This window comes from Cygnus atratus, chromosome 9, assembly GCF_013377495.2.
Source record: "Cygnus atratus isolate AKBS03 ecotype Queensland, Australia chromosome 9, CAtr_DNAZoo_HiC_assembly, whole genome shotgun sequence".
NCBI classification, from domain to species: domain Eukaryota; kingdom Metazoa; phylum Chordata; class Aves; order Anseriformes; family Anatidae; genus Cygnus; species Cygnus atratus.
This window is the reverse complement of record NC_066370.1, coordinates 12215804-12232158: the sequence shown is the minus strand read 5'-3', so window position 1 is coordinate 12232158 and position 16355 is coordinate 12215804. Positions and strand designations below refer to the sequence as shown.

Genomic DNA, 16355 nt, shown 5'->3' with positions numbered 1-16355 from the left:
GCTTGAAAGGAAAGGAGGCAGACAGAAATGTCTAAATGTTCTCCCACTAATCAAGGTGGGAGGAAACAGGATTGTAAATATGTGTGTATATATATATATATATATATTTATATATATATGTAATCTGCACATATAATGGCTCAAATTCAGCTGCATGGGGAGGCTGCAGCAGGGCGATGTGGCTCGGTGTTCCCTTCATCCTTAGGGCTTGTTCTGAGGACTGCAGAACTGGGAGAAAGAAGGGGAGAACAGAGGGTCAGCACAACTTGTTTATGTCAACAAATTGCTAATTTGTAAGTATTTCTTCTTCGCCTTGGGCTAGTTTGTGAGTAGAAGGCACACACCTCAATGGTCTTAAGAGTCTTTTTTTTTTTTTTTTTTTTTTTTAATGTCTGCCATTGCCCTGGAAAGGACTGCTATTGCCAGCAGTGCTGGTTATCTCCATCAAGAGCAAGAGCTGAGGTGTGTTAATCGTTTTGGTTTTCTAGGCTATCATGATGGTGCTGCATTGCAGCATTACCACCTAAACCAGGCTGATACCATGTGCTGCAATTTAGCCATACTCTCTGAATGCAGTATGTCAAGCACCAAATGTATGTGTGCAGCACCCACATGGCTTCATGGACTTGCAATGTGTCCTAAATTTTTTCATGAATTTTACAGCACAATGAACTTCCATGATCCCCAGTATACGTGCTACATGCCGCACTCACTGGTTTAATAACTAGAATAATCCCCTGTTAAAGCTCCTTTAGAATACAGCAGTAATACTCTAACTATTTCCTTACGCTCCTGAACTCTGAATTTTGTAGCAACTGGTAAGCAGTAGACCAGGATCTCCCATGATTTGTTCTGGGGAAAATCTGGAGGAGTTAAGTGAATGTTAAGGAGAGAAGCTCCAAACCTTGCCCGATGTGTGCGCGACAGCACAATAGGCAGTGCATGTCTAGCCCTGCTCTGTCTTTTCCTTCTGTCAGTCTCTCCAGGTCTCTCTTTACGTACTCCATACTTGTTAAATAAAACAAGTGTTTTAGGTACTTAGAGCATTGGTTGCTGTCAGAGCCAGGATAGATAGCTTTCCAGGCTGGGTGGACATCTGGGAATTTGTTTTAGGGGCTTATTTTTCCTATTGGAGGAAAGAATTTATTTCTTTTCACAGTAATCTCCTGGGGGACTCTTCCCTGTATTGATACTTCAGCGTTGTCCTTTGATTTAATAACCCTGCATTGCGTAGTCTGTCACTCAGAAATGAAGTTGGGCTTCTGGTGCAGGGGAATACTACCGGTCTTTAAATCCACAAGACAGAGATAACAGCTATGCCTTAACTTAGAGGAAGGTACTGCTGCACAGAACTATTCATGCTGAATATGAAAATAAGGCAGCAGCTTGATTTCATAGAAATACAATCTAAACAGATTGTCTTTGTACTTCATCCAGGTTATGTCATCACACAACTTAAAATGCACAGATACTTACAAGTAGTCCTACTGTCACATTTTTTTTAACATACCTCAATCGTATTCTGTTCTCTAACAGTTTTCTTTTTGAGGAAAATCATTTGTTTGATAACATAGAGGTATTGGTTTTGTTTTTCGTGGAACCTCATTTAAAAAAATGCAATTAGAGCACTAAGACTACCAGCACGTAGGATTTGAGCTTGGAGAACCTGTGTAGCTTTGCTTTAAAAAAAAAAAAAAAAAAAAAAAAAAAAAAAAAAAAAGATGAGAGTAAAGCTGCACTTTTATGATTTGATTTTTTTTTTTTATCCTTAAAAGTCTAGTACCTTTTGAGAAGGCAATAGCTACTGCCAAAGGGTATCGGTCTTTCCAAGGTCCTGTGGCATATCTGCTAGTCCCATCTGCCAGTCTGCCTCTGAGACCCAAGAAGGTTTTCCAATGTAAACGTTTAGTTGACTCAAGTTCTTGCTTTGTGTAATGCAGAAATGAAACTTAATTTTTATTGACGTACTCTAATACACAAAAACAGTGAGAAGTAGAAAATTGGAAGAATGTTCATTTTTTGCCTTTGCCCATAGCTTATATTTAAACACCAAATTTGCACATCTGCTTAAAGCTTTCCTATATTTTTAATCAGAAATATGCATGTGTCCAGACCTTCTCTGCACTGCTTGGCAGTACTTCGAACTGTAGGTGCTCAGAGGTCATAAAGCACAGAGGCTCCACTGACTTTGATAACATTTGCATCTGTATTTCAGTCGAAGCTCTGCTGAGGGCATTTTCCTCCATTCTCTTAACACTACTTTGTCTCTCACTTGTGAGATGCAGTGTCAGGAAGAAACTTGGAAGAAGGTCATATAAAAGAAACGAGTGGAAAGCTTAAACACTTCAGGGAATTCTTTCCAGTAAAGACAAATTGGATTATGAACCCCTCTGTATATCATCTCTAGATCATAGCAACAGACCCTTCCAGACAGGAATACCCCAGTTCAGATATATCCAGCATCCAGGGAGCCTATGCTTAGCTTTGGAGGCCTTTGATACAGGGCATGGAGGGGCGGGGGAAAGATGGGGCTGTTTCTGCATATGTTCAAGTTCTTTCTCTGCCAGTGCCATATAGGTGTGTGTAGGATCACTTTTCTCATTTGGACACCCACAGTTGTTTTTTTTCTACTGTTGTTCTCTGAAACAGCCAACTAAATAGGAGCTGTTTTCTTCCTTCTTGGTAGACTATGTGAGAGGAGTGTGTTGTGTTCTTGTCCCATTTGAGATCCAGAGCTCACAACTACAAGGTGTATTTCAGAGGTTTGTTTCACTTACAAAGGGTTGTGTTTGGTGTGCAGCCATGTTTTTTTTTTTTTATCAGTAATGGAAGTAGACTGTAGTGTGCTATGCAGCAGTGAGCTCTGCTTTTGTAAGATGCAGGTACTTGTAAAACAGTATCTGCAATTGTTTCCTTGGGGGTGAATTGCCCTGGTCTGTTTAAAAATGATATTAGCACAACTTATGTGTGTGGACAAAGCTGAATCTACTTCACACTAGAGACCACCAGCTAAACATATGAAATTGGGAAGGCAAACCCCAGCATTAGTTAGTGTAAGACTTCTGTGCACGCTCCAGAACTAAGAACATAGATCACGTTTTATGTTAAAAGTGCCATCAATTGACATGTGGCAATATTTAATGTCAGTGGTATGGTTTAAGTTCAGTGAAGTGACTGTTCCCATCTGTAAATCACTTCCTGACCATCCCAGCTCCCACTCTAGCAGAAGGGTTCTGGGAATCCTGTATGTGCTACCTGGTCCATTCTCAGAGAACACACAGCTTCCTTGGAGGAATATGTGATATGGGTCACACTGTAATGAAATACACTGACATTCAGACAAGACCTTTTAAAATCAAGTGCTACCAGCCGGAGCAAACTTCTAAGGTGAATTTGTAAGAACAGGCCCAGGGTATGGGACTTGCAGCAGCGTCCACTCTGCTGGCCCTGCACAGGATCGATTGGCAGGATATGGCCATCCATGCTTGAATATAAGTATTTTAGAGGGATGTTGCTGCTGGCTTCTCTCTTTGCAGTTTCAGAACAAAGAAATCTGACGCTTCTTGACTGACTTCTAGATTGAGATTGTTCATGCTGGAAAAAAAAAAATCAGTTGAAAACACTTTTTTCCCATGCTTACATGCTATCTTTGATTTCTAACACAGCTCAGGGAGAAGATAAATGTTTTAGTCTCTTATAACTACCAAGGCAGTGTAAGACTTCAAGCAAAGGACAGGTGAATCCTGTATTGTTACCACCTCATATTAAAACCATGAACTGTTTTCTACTGTTTGTATTCAGTTTTCATATGCATACACGAACTAATTGGCTGCAGAAGGGACATGTTTTGGTTCTGTGTAGGGGCAGGAAGAAGGGATGGATGTTGTGTACATTTTTGTTCTCATAGTTTTGTCATTCCAGGCTGATAGATATGTTAACAGACAAAAATAGGCTGCAAAGATACAGAAATGAGCTTGGTTAAATTGCTAGGGAAAGAAGAAACCAAACACTTATATTTATCATCCTACGTGAACATGCATCAGGTTTAAGACTTTTGGAAAATAAGGTTAATTTAAATTTCACTTCACTTGGCAAGATGTTGCTGGAAGAATTCCTTTACCATTTGCTTTAGTTCTGAGAAGCAGTGATTTTAGACACTGTAGAACAAAATAATTATGTAAGTAATAAATCACTGTGCATCCTTGAGCACACTTGAGGATAATGGTGTATTTTATAAATTTAGTACCTTTGGGAAGCTAGGCAGCATGGGGTCTAGGCTGTTTGTTTCCTCTCCCCCACTCCTCAGTCAGATGCCCAGTTTAGCTAGAGAGATGTTGGGGAACTAGAATGCGTTTCTGGAATAGTCTAGAGCAAGTGTGCTTTTTTGTTTTGTATTGTTTTTTAATCCTTTCTAGATGAGATAACTACTCTGGCTGCTTTGGAAAAGCTAAGGGTTGTGAACTCCTAAATGTACAGTTCTGTTCAGCAGATTAAAGACATTTAGCTTGAGTTTATCAAAGGGAGTTTCTAAGAAACTGCTTTTAGCCAGCTGGTTCTTCAACACGTGTGACTGGTGTGCCAACTACAGTACATTAGTTCTGCTTTCCAACAGTTTTGTTTTCATTTTGAATTTTGTTATTTCTTTTAATAACAGAAATAAAGCATTGTCCTGTTCTTGTTAGTGACATATGGGATCGAAATAAGAATCATTTCATAAATGGAAACAATAACATCACTGTGGAATTAAACACTTTATGTTTTGGCTAATCACAGGAAATAACAAATTTGACATCTTTGCTGTTACGTGAAAGGATTATTATTTGTTTTATAAACTCAAATAATGATAAAGAGCTGCACATTTGTTGACCAGTGCGTTGGAACATGTGAACAGAGTTGCTTGGGAAGGCACTGTCTTTGTTTCAGCCTGTTCTGATTTTGCAAAGTTATTAATTAATGTCAAATTTCCAAAGATTAGTTTGACTACTTCAGCCATCTCTTTCTAGAAAAATGTCCCTTTTCTCTGACATGTACCTTAGGTAAAGCTACATTTGACTGTAAGATGAAGCCTTTTCTATCCTTATATAGCTACTTCATTCTCCCTTACGTTTTTAAGGGACCTTGTTCAATTTAGTCACTGCTAATCAGCAGTGATCTTTTATTGAAAGCATTGAGATTATGTTGCTGCCTGTGTTAACATACTTCTCTTAATTTTATCATCTTCAGCTTGGGAGAGGGTTAGCTTTTAAATCCATCTCCAAAGCTTCCAAATTATTCTTTGTCTCCAATGATCTGTAAGTGGTGTAATGTGTCATTTTGAATTCATATTTCAAAATGCACGCTTAGCATCTCAGGCTCATGGTTTTGCTGAACTGCTGATCTTAACAATTTTGCTATTCTTATTTCTTTGTTGCTGCCCACAGTAAACATCTTAAGTAATTAATTTAACTACTAGAGGCACACTGACCAATGTGACCTTACCAGAATGCTTTTTTCTTTTAAAGAAGGTGATTAATAATGGCTTTGAATTGAATACTTGATGTATTCCAAGAGGAATAATGTCTTCCTTGGATGAGTTTTCTTGCTGTAGGTTGAGATTGCACCTGCTGTATTCAGCTGTAATTTAGACCTGGAGTTGATTGTTTTGAAGTCGCTCCTGATGTACCTTCTTAACAGTTTTCTGGAAAACTTGAAGTTATTGAATGTGAAATCTCTATTTCTTTCATGATATTTTAAATTTTATTGAGATGCATCAATCAACAAATCTGGTACCTTAAGCTTAATTCTTTATATTTGATCTGTGGTAAAATATCATATTCTGCATCCTCAGATTGCCAGGGTGCAAATACTTCACAGTGGGCATCTCTGGTCCTACTACAGTGTAAACAGTATCAAAGACAGGTTAAACAGCTTTATACATTTGAGTTGTTAAATATATTTCATAGGAATATTGCTGTACACTTACAGTTTGAAATTATTTTGGTGCAGTGTCTCACTTCCATACATATCACTGGCAGGTAAGTCTGGTGGCATGGGGAGGAGAGGCCAGGCAGGCTGACTGGTGTGGGGCTGTGGCTGGAGCTTGTGTGAAACACAGTCCCAGCCATGGAATGAGGGCAAGAGGCTGCACTGTCCTCTCATCCAGGTGTCTGCGCTCCTGCCTTTTTCATCCATTTTTTTGTAGGGCTGGTCTTCAGTACAGGTGACATTGGTATTAGATATCAAAACCATCAGTCTTGAACTATGGCAGTGAAGGTTGCACTAACAGAAATGTAAATATCTAATGTCTGAGTGAGTTTGAAATTTCCACCTTGTCTCTATGCCTGGGGTCTCCCTCTAGACAGAGCTAATGTAGCGCCCTCCTATTCTGCACCTATCTTCCAGTGGGGACGCTCTTGGGTCTCAGTTTACTCAGAATATAGAGACTGAATTATGCTTGGCCATGTTCAGCATCTCTCTTGTAGCTTGTTTGGAGCTGCTTTCCCAGATATGTTTCAAATAACACCAGAGAAGGATCAGTCTAACTCAGAACATGGGTTTTGCTTCCCTTGTTTGTGCACTGCTGTGTGATACAAAAAGCCTGATCCCCTAGCTGTCGTGGCAATTGTGGTTGAATAACATAAATCCTTGATTTCCCATTTTCCCTTTGGAAACATTTGCTAGCTTGATCTCAAGGATTTTCTTAGAACTCAGATAGAACTCAGGTTAAATAGGGACAGAATGATTTTCTAAAGGTAAAGCACTTTTGCCAGTATTTTTAATGAGAAGACTGTAGCCCCACTATGAAACCAGATCTGTTGCATGTTACGTAAAGACTGGTCATTCAAAATAGCGTCAACAAAACAATCTTACAGCCCCTTGAGACTTATGCTTGATAAATGCACAAGAGCAATTGAAAGTCTTCTCATGGCATTCGTTTTTAATTACTTCTGTTGTACAAGGTCATAGATATAAGCCACTTGTCTGCCTGGATAGCTTCACGAAGACTAGACTAGATTTATAGCGTTATGCAGAATTCTGGGGGAAAAAAAAGAAAGGTCACATTTTTCAAATTTAAGTGTTTGAAGTTAGCTTCTGAAATCTGTCTTCAGACACTTATACAAACAGCCTGCGTTTCAGAAGTGCCAAGCAGCAGCTCTTTGTGCTGACTTTGCTGGAAATGGTATGTGCTTAGTGCGTCTGGGTTGTTCATTGCATCAGTCAGCTAGCTATAGGGGATGGGCCTTGTTTGAGGTTCTAGTGTTAACTAGTTTTACCTTAACCAAAGATGTCAGCATTTAAACTATTAGTGGATTCTTTATCATTCAAGTTATCACATAAATTAGCCCATCTTAGGAAAGACCCATGCCTCTTTTTTCTGCTACAAGTTTGGCTGTTGTAAAAATAATGTAAGGGAGATGCAAAGTTGGCATGAGTTGGTGCAACATTTGAAAGACTTCTGTGGTGTAAATTGCTTTGCTTCCTAGTGAGAATTCTTCATAAAAATGACTGTAGCCATTCTTTACAAAGTGGTCTTTTCCAGGCCAGTAGGTAAATCTTAGTGTATAGTGGAATATTCTTGTTTCCAGACTGACTGGAGACAGAAGAAAACTATGCTTTTTGGCTTTAGTACAGACTTTGCTTCCAAGTCTTGGTCTTCTAAGGTTGTACTGGGATGTAAAGACATAATAAAAGATTTTGGAAATGTGAATCAACTGTATTTTCATACAGTGCATTTATATTCTTTCCTTTGTTTAACAAAGTGACAGGTATAAGAAATGAAGCAATATAAGAGCCGATGCTAGCTTAATTTCTAATATGCTACTGTAAATAGTCTTAGGAAGTTGGTTTAGAGGTGAAGCAAACATCACAGCTGTATCAATATAATTAAGACAGACAAGGGCAGCATGAGACTTGGGAGATAAAAACAGCACCTGCATTATGAAACTCCAATACATCCCTGGAAAGTAGGTGCAGAGTTAGGAGGAATAATGCTCCCTGAGTTGTTCTGGGGAAGCATTTTCAGTTCAAAGTTCTCATTTGTGGACTGGTAATGACTAGAAGCATTGGTTATGTCCAAGTTGAGTATTTCCATTTTTTCTGGAGGAGGAAAAAAAGATTATGATTTAGAATTAGATTAATTCTGAACCAGTGCTTTGGTGCAGATGAAATAATGAAAAAGCAGTAAGTCTCGGTAGCAATAGTGTGGCTCCTTTATTTGCATATTCCTTCAGGCAAGTTTTGTATACTTGTGCAAGCAAAAGATGAGAGAAGCCCAGAAGTGACCTTTAAGAGTGATGCCACACATAACAGTGCACTGAAGTAGTGCTACGTGTTGAGATCACATAGGGGAGCCTGTGAGAATAATCTTTAAGAAAACTGTCTTTTCTGCTGATTTGCTACCTTTCCACGTTTGGGATGTGTCTGTAAGGCTTTGAACAGCTGGCGTAGATGCTCTCCTAAAAACAAATAAAAATGGATGAAATCTATTGACCAAGCCCTTTCAAATTCACAGTTCTCAGGCTTTTCAGCTGTACTAACACCCTTTGATGTTGCTTTTACTTTCTAGGTTTCCAGAAGTAGGTGTTGTCCACAGTAAATAACTATTGTACTCATTTCCTGGCTTACTTGCTCAGGTTTCCTTAGTTCTGGTTACTCCTTAGGGTAAGAATGGACAGACACGTAGACATAGATATGGTATTTTCATCTTTGCAGATGAACTGAAAGCTCATCTGAGGTTAATGCTGATCCGAGTTGACTCTGGTCATGCTCTACTACACAGAGTCAAATATATTTACAAATGACACCAAGCTGTGTGGTGTGGTCAACATGCTGCAGGGAAGGAATGCCATCCAGAGGAGCCTTGACAGGATGGAGAGGTGGGCCCGTGTGAACCTCATGGAGTTCAACAAGGCCAGGTGCAAAGTCCTGCACCTGGGTCAGGGCAATCCCAAACGTGAACACAGGCTGGGGAATAAGCAGGTGGAGAGCAGCCCTGAGGAAAAGCACTTGGAGAGTTTGGTTGATGAGAAACCAAACGTGAGCCGGCAAGGTGTGCTTGCAGCCCAGAAAGCCGGCCACATCAGAAGCAGCGTGGCCAGCAGGGCGAGGGAGTGGATTTTCCCCCCCCCCCCGGCTCTGCTCTCATGGGGCCCCACCTGTGGTGCTGCGTTCAGCTCTGGGGCCCCCAGCATAAGAAGGACACAGACCTATTGGAGTGGGTCCAGAGGAGGGCCACAAAGATGATCAGGGGGCTGGAGCACCTCTCCTGTCAAGATAGGCTGAGGGACCTGGGCTTGTTCAGCCTGGGGAAGAGAAGGCTCTGGGGAGACCTTACAGCAGCCTGCCAGTACCTAAAGGGGGCTGCAGGGAAGCTGGGGAGGGACTTGTAACAAGGGCTTGTAGTGATAGGACAAGGAGTAATGGCTTTCAACTAAAAGAGGGGAGATTTTGGTTAGATCTAAGGAAGAAATTCTTTACTCAGAGGGTGGTGAGGCCCTGGCCCAGGCTGCCCAGAGCAGCTGTGGATGCCCCAACAGTTAAAAATTGGGTATGTTTGGCATGTCAATGTTTGTTACCTGTTAGAAACAAGAAACACAGGCATTCAGTCATTTACAGAGGTGTTGTGGTTTAGCCCGGCTGGCAGCCAAACACCACACAGCCGTTCGCTCACCCTCTCCCCTCCCTCTCCGGGGTGGGGGAGAGAAATGGGAAAGTGAAGTCTGTGAGTTGAGATAAAGACAGTTTATTAAGACAGGGAAAATAATAACAATAATAATAATAATAGTATTAATAGTAATAATGTGTACGAAATAAGTGATGCACAATGCAATTGCTCACCACCCGTTGACCGATGCCCAGCCTATCCCCGAGCAGCCGGCCCCCCCCTCCACCCCGGCTAGCCACCCCTATATATTGTTCAGCATGACGTCAGATGGTGTGGAATACCCCTTTGGCCAGTTTGGGTCAGCTGTCCTGGGTCTGTCCCCTCCCAGCTCCTGCTGCACCCCTAGCCTGCCCGCTGGCAGGACAGAGCGAGAAGCTGAAAAGTCCTTGGCTTGGTGTAAGCACTGCTCTACAACAATTAAAACATCAGCATGTTATCAGCGCTCTTCTCATCCTAATCCAAAACATAGCACCCTGCCAGCTACTAGGAGGAAAATTAACTCTGTCCTACCTGAAACCAGGACAAGAGGAAACTTTGAAAATATGATGGCTAGTTTCATCTACCCTTATTTTTCCCCCCAGTTAACTCCTTTAAATAACAGATACGGCCATGAATAAGGCTTGTTACTGGGGCAGTGACAGACTTTCCAAACAGTACATCCTGCTTAGGATGCAGCGAAGAATGTGCCTGGATCCTGGAAGAAATTTGTCTGCTATTTTTGATTGCTGGAATTGATTTTGTGTTTAGATTGTGATAGGGCTTAAAGGACTAAACTAACGTTGGCCCCATCGTGTTCAACACTGTCCAGATGTAAAGTAAATAGCATTTCCAAAGACATCCATCTGAAAAATAAGAGCAAACAGGTCTGTATGAATGAGTAATCAGACCTCCAGCAAATAAACAGCAAATACACAGAGTAGGAGGACGTGCCTGCTTTTTTCCATGTCAGTAGCTGTGACTGGAACGTAGCCAGTGAATTAATTGTTTGTATCCAGTACAACAAAGGTGCTTTTCAACAAAGAATCAGACTTTGGATCAAGACCATACATGCTATTTCCTATCCGTTTTTCCCATAATTTCACTGTTCTTCAAATCTGCTTAAACTGCTCCCCCACATCTCTTCCATTTGCAGTGCAACTCGGCAAGCAAGCAAGGGGCCGGGGCAGCTCTCTCTGCCACATGCCTGCTGAGGCAACACGGATCAAAGCTGCAAGTGTGTGGCAAGCAGTAATGTGGGAGTCAGAGCTGTAGAGCCATTCATAGTCCGCATCTCGCTTCCCCATAATTATCTTCACTACCCAGGAGAGCTGAGAACTCCCTTAAGCCACACTGCAAGTCATTTAGATTCTAATTGGGGTTTAAAAACTTTTGAAACCAGAGTGTGCGGCTCAGTGCATTATTACTGATGAATGTTACCCTGGGTGATGCGCCCAGCAGATGCACAGAGGACCTGCACTCAGCTTTCCATTGAAGAACTGTGTCCTTTTTGTTTTCAAGTGCAGACTTGCTCTTTGCCTCAGCTAATTAGGAACTGGTTTCATTCACAAGAGGAATTCCACTAGTGGCATTGTACCAAAACACTGATTTCATTTTGGTATGTTGAATCCTTTTCCTTATTAATTTTTCTTTAAAATGGGAGAAAGAAGCTTGCTTTCTCCACTGAAATATTTTTCTTCCTCTTCCACATGCTGTTTTTTTCCTTTTTTTTTTTTTTCTCCCCTCAAAGGTTCACCAAACTGTTTCATTACCTTCTCATAAATGTCATCACAAAGATCTTAGCTCTGTAAGGCTTGGCTTTGCAGGCCTACGTCCTTGAGTTTTTACTTTGGTTTTGTTTGTTTGTTTTTCCTCCGCATGAAGCTCATACTAACTGGTCATTGTTCCCTTGTTGCTAATTCCCCACCAGACTTCCCTCTGCCTGTTAAACCGGCCCACAGCCATAAACAGAATGATAGGAGAGAGTCCATCAGCACAGTAAAGAGCTGGAGAATTGCACTGTTGGGGTAGAAGTGAGATGACATCACTGATGGATTTCACTGTGGCAGCTGCACAGGGACCTGGGTATATCAAGCAGCTGATGAATGATGCACGTAATTCAGAATAGGGCTGGTGGATGCTGCAGCACCACAGTGGCAGCTGTTTCAAAGAGATACTAGTGTGCAGCAATTCAGAGTGGGCAGAGAGGAGGGTGGAAGGGCTGTCTTGATCTGGGCAGTGGGTTTGGGGTTTGGCTTCCACACCCCACACAGCTCTTTTGTTTGGTTAGCATCTTAAATATCTTGAACCACCCCCTTCAGCAGCTGCAATGCAGTTTCCTGTGGGCACTGCACATAACCACAGCAATCTCTGCTCAGTGAGGCAGAGGGAATGATGTTGTTAGCTCTGAATTAATTTGCTCTGCGAGTGTAAATCAGGCTCCTACTGTTATTTCAGTGAATTATTTTAAATGTAAATGCTACATAGAGACAAATTAAGTGTGGGGATGTGATACTGGAAAAGCACACTTGAAGAGAGGTGTTTCCAATACACAGAATTTGTTCCCTTTGTCATTAACATAATGTGCTTTTAATAAAATATGGAGGCTGTTGGTTTTTAAAGCTGTCTGTAATCATCGATTCCTATCTCAGCCTTACTCCCTAAAAGCTGGAGGCTGCATAAAGACAATTTTGGGGAGGCTGCCTGTGGTCCATCTTCCATCAGTACTAAGTCCCTGTCTTCTGACACAGGCACATGGCAGGAGCTTCTCTCCAGTGGGGTGAGACTCACACCCCCATGTCTTAGAGGTCTCTGCTATCAGGCTGTGCGAGGTCTGGGGTGGCAGTGCCCGGCTGCTCTGAGGAAACTGCTCCAGAAATGAGTTCTGTGTTTCTCTAGTGAGGGTGGGAATCTTTTTTGGTGGTGTTAGGGTTGTTTGTTTGTTTGTTTGTTTTTATCCAACTATCAACAACTTGCATTCACTAATTCTTGGCATGTAGAATGTATAAAGCAAGTCCTTCCTTTGAGATTGGGAAGGAGCTTGGACGTGATGAACGATGTCACCCTGAGTTAAGACTCTAGACTATGGCTATTCTTCTTCATTCTGTGCTCTTCGGTAGATATCAAATCCCAACTTCTTCTGCTTAGATGAACAATACAAGGTTTTGCTCATTTTTTCTTCCCTGCCATCTTCCGTATGTAGGTCAAGGCTGTCCCAGCGTGGCCCAGTTGTTCTCCAGCATCAGACAGGCTGTGTGGTGGCTCCCAAGAGAAAACACTACATACAGGCCACTGCCCTGGATAGGAGAAGGTGATTCAGATTATCCAGGGTCTGGAATAATTTACCTATAAGCAAGATGCAGCCATCTGGCCACTATCTGAGCTGCACATCTGTGGCTTGTACTGTGGCCATCACAGGAAATGCCAGTCTCACTGTGGGCACAGGAGGTCCTTCCATGTGAAACCCTGGAGCTGAGAACAGCTTCAGTGGCTTTCTGGTGTGACAGAGAGCTCTGTAGCTGTGTAGAAGCACCTCTCGGAGTTACTTGGACTCAATCTTTTGCATGCTCTCTTCATCAAGGTGGAGGCACAAGCAGTGCCTAGCCTGGACTCCTGCCCACTGCTGACCTCTTATGCTTGCAGCCCCAAACCTGTAGGAAGGTGTGAGGGTGAACATTATACTTTATTCCTCCATTTTGATCAAGCCTTATTTTATTTTTATAGAACTGCTCATTTTTGTTTTCTTGATCATCCCTAAACATAGCCTGTCTTGGTGCTGTCTGCTCAGGCACTGGAACACAGACTGCCTGTGCTGTTCTCAGGGACGTTTTTTGTATAATTCTTGCTGCTCCATATCTTCAAGATGAGTCCTTGTGGAGCCAGGCTACTGACAGGCTACTGATTCTCTATTCAGATACATAAGAAGGTTTTGTGCAGAATTCTTTTGTCAGCCAGTATTGCCAGCATTATCCATCTGCTTTTGTGCTATCATACCATAAATTCTGAGCTTGGTCTCAGGCTAACAGTAGTAGGAAGCAGAGTTTTAATACTTGCACAGAAAGCTGTTATACTAATGTTGCTGATGATCCCTGTGTCATTGTGTATGGGATTTGTTGCTGTATTTAACAAAATCTAGCATGACAGCCGTATAAAATATGGAGGAATCTACTTGAGTTAAGTGGATGAATTTTGGAGGTTTGGCATTAGAAAGAGCAATGTTGTTCTCTTGCTGCTTGATTGCCAGGGACAGGTCAGATTAGTGGTTTCAGAAAGACACAGAGAGGCCAGCTGTGACTGTATCAGTGGATTTCTGTGTTAAATGGAGATGAGTGTTTGGTGGGGAGGGGAAACGGGGCATCCAGACCAACTACTGTGCAGTTTAATACTTGCCTGTCCAACTCGTACTGTGCAGTTGAGAAGCTGATATACTGCTTCTTCAATCTCTGCTAACTTGTCTTTAAAGATTTTTGTACAGTGCTTGCTTCTTTTCCTCTTGACCTAGTTTACGCTGTGCTTGTGGAGTCATTACTGACATTGAAAGCCTTCGTTCTCCTACTTCCCTGATGGATTTCTAGTGCATTGGGTCACCATTTGAGACTACTGTTTTAATTTGTTTGTAATCGTGTCTCCCATGTAAGCTGCTTCAGAGCAAGTTTTTATCTTTCGTTCTCTCTTCCCTGGATCATCAGTCATTTTGCAGAAAACATGAAATGGCTATCTTGGGCCATTTGACCTTAAAGAATGATCATGAACCGCATTTTTGGTGGAATATGTCCATGAGGACTTCTTAAAAACTTTTTCCCCTCAGAAAAGTAATCCAAAATGCAATAACAGTTTGAGACTGTAGAAAATTGATGAACTTGGTAATTTCAGAGAAGAAAAACAAGTCTTTAGTAAAAGCAAACACAGCTTTCACAGCACTTAGCAGAGGTATAGAGCATTTTAAGTAATACAGATAAATATCTCCCTGGAGCTTTTGCTTTTTCATCTAAGCACAGATCCAGAGAACAAACAGGAAAATGGGGGGCGGGAACACACAAAAGCTTTAAAGATGTCAGGGAGCATTTTTCAAACTGAAAATTACTCTTAGCAGTGAAAAATAGCAGAAGATGCAAAAGCAATGAAGCCATGCATGAAATAAGGGAAAAGAATGAGATCAGATGAATGCAAAGAAGGTTTGAATTAAGTGACTGCTAACTCTCTCCTTAAAAAAAATGTTCTTGAAAACATTTCTAATTTGTTTTTGTTATTGTACAAACACACTGAAAGTTGTTCGTTACTATTAGACAAATATTTTCCAGGCTATGTATGAGCAAAAATTGACACTTCAATGTTCTTTTTTTTAAAACTGCAAACTGTGGTAACTCTGCATAAAGTGATATCTGTGGCATACCAATTGGTTTTTGAGTCTTACATGTAGTGGACTCTGCCACAGAACTGCTTTTATGCTGTGTATACTACTGGCATGTATTCAGTAGAAAACTTCTGTATAGTAAAATGATGTGTCAGAGCAAAGCTATGAGAATACTTGATTTATTTTTTTTGGTCAAATGTCACTTAATATTGTATGGTTGGAGAGCTACACTTCCACAGAAAATTCTGCTCTGATCATAAGTTCATGTTCACCTCCATGTCCTGAACTTCTGTCAAAATTGAATGGGATCCCATGTTTAGATGATGAATATGTCTTTGTGTTGTATTTATTGAATTTAGAGCATAAACAATCAGGTATTTAGTTGGAGGGGGGTAATCAAGTAGCTCATAAACCAGTCATTTTGATGTTAAGTAACTGTACTGAACTGATTGATGCTACAGTGAATTTATACCTCACCTTGTTATTGGACATATTCTTGATGCAGCCTTAAAAAAACATCATGTGTAATGAAACCATTGGTGAGTATAATGTTTGTAGCTCTTGCTGTAACCTCTGTGGCAATTTATTTTGTATTACTGGGAAGCTTTGCTTTCAGGTAATAACCTAATGAAACTTTAGTCACTTTTATTTTCCCCCTCTTGTCATAATTAGGCTCATAGCATGCACTTTCATTATGGAATGAAATGAGGAAACAAACAAAAAAAACTTTGACCCATGCTTTTCCTATCAAGTTGTATGAGGTCAAGCTAAAAGTTATTTCACCTGTTCTACAAAAATTTTGGTACTCAGAATTCATGTATAACTTTTGACAGTGAGAATGTCACCGTGAGTAATGATACCAATATCTGTATTTTCACTTCATTCAGACTCAGTAGTACAGCCATGTTGACTCCATTAAGCTAAAATTAATTACATCAGCTGTTGTTCCCTGAATCATTTTGATGTCTTTGTGTTAGCTACTTATTTCATCCATAGAAATCTTCTGTGAAGCCCACCTCTTTGTCATGGAAACTGTTTTTCTAGCAGTTGCTAATCCAGATGAATATGTTGGCAAACGTCTTCTTTAATCATTGGCATTTTTCACAGATTTTGAAAACTCAGTAGCCTAGACAGATAGGGGGTAAGTTAACAAGTCATCAACTTGCCAGTGAAGTATATTTGCTATTGCCTTGAGGAGACCTTAGAAAAAGGTTCCTGCCTATGAAAGAGAGGAATAGCCATTTTCTTCTATGTATAGCAAGTATAAATGCCATTTTTTTTTATTTCTTAGGCTTATGCTTATGTCTTAAGACTTGTTGTTCACACTGCAAACTGCTGAACTTCAATTATCTGTAGCTTATTCAGTGTTATCCTGAGCAGAAT

The 16355-nt window shown here is 40.9% G+C and overlaps 1 protein-coding gene across 1 annotated transcript in view; it reads left to right on the top strand.

Moving 5' to 3' along the window:
• The window catches only part of ARHGEF4 (Rho guanine nucleotide exchange factor 4), a 94853-nt gene that overhangs the window by 40098 nt on the left and 38400 nt on the right, over positions 1–16355 (top strand). The window lies entirely within an intron of this gene.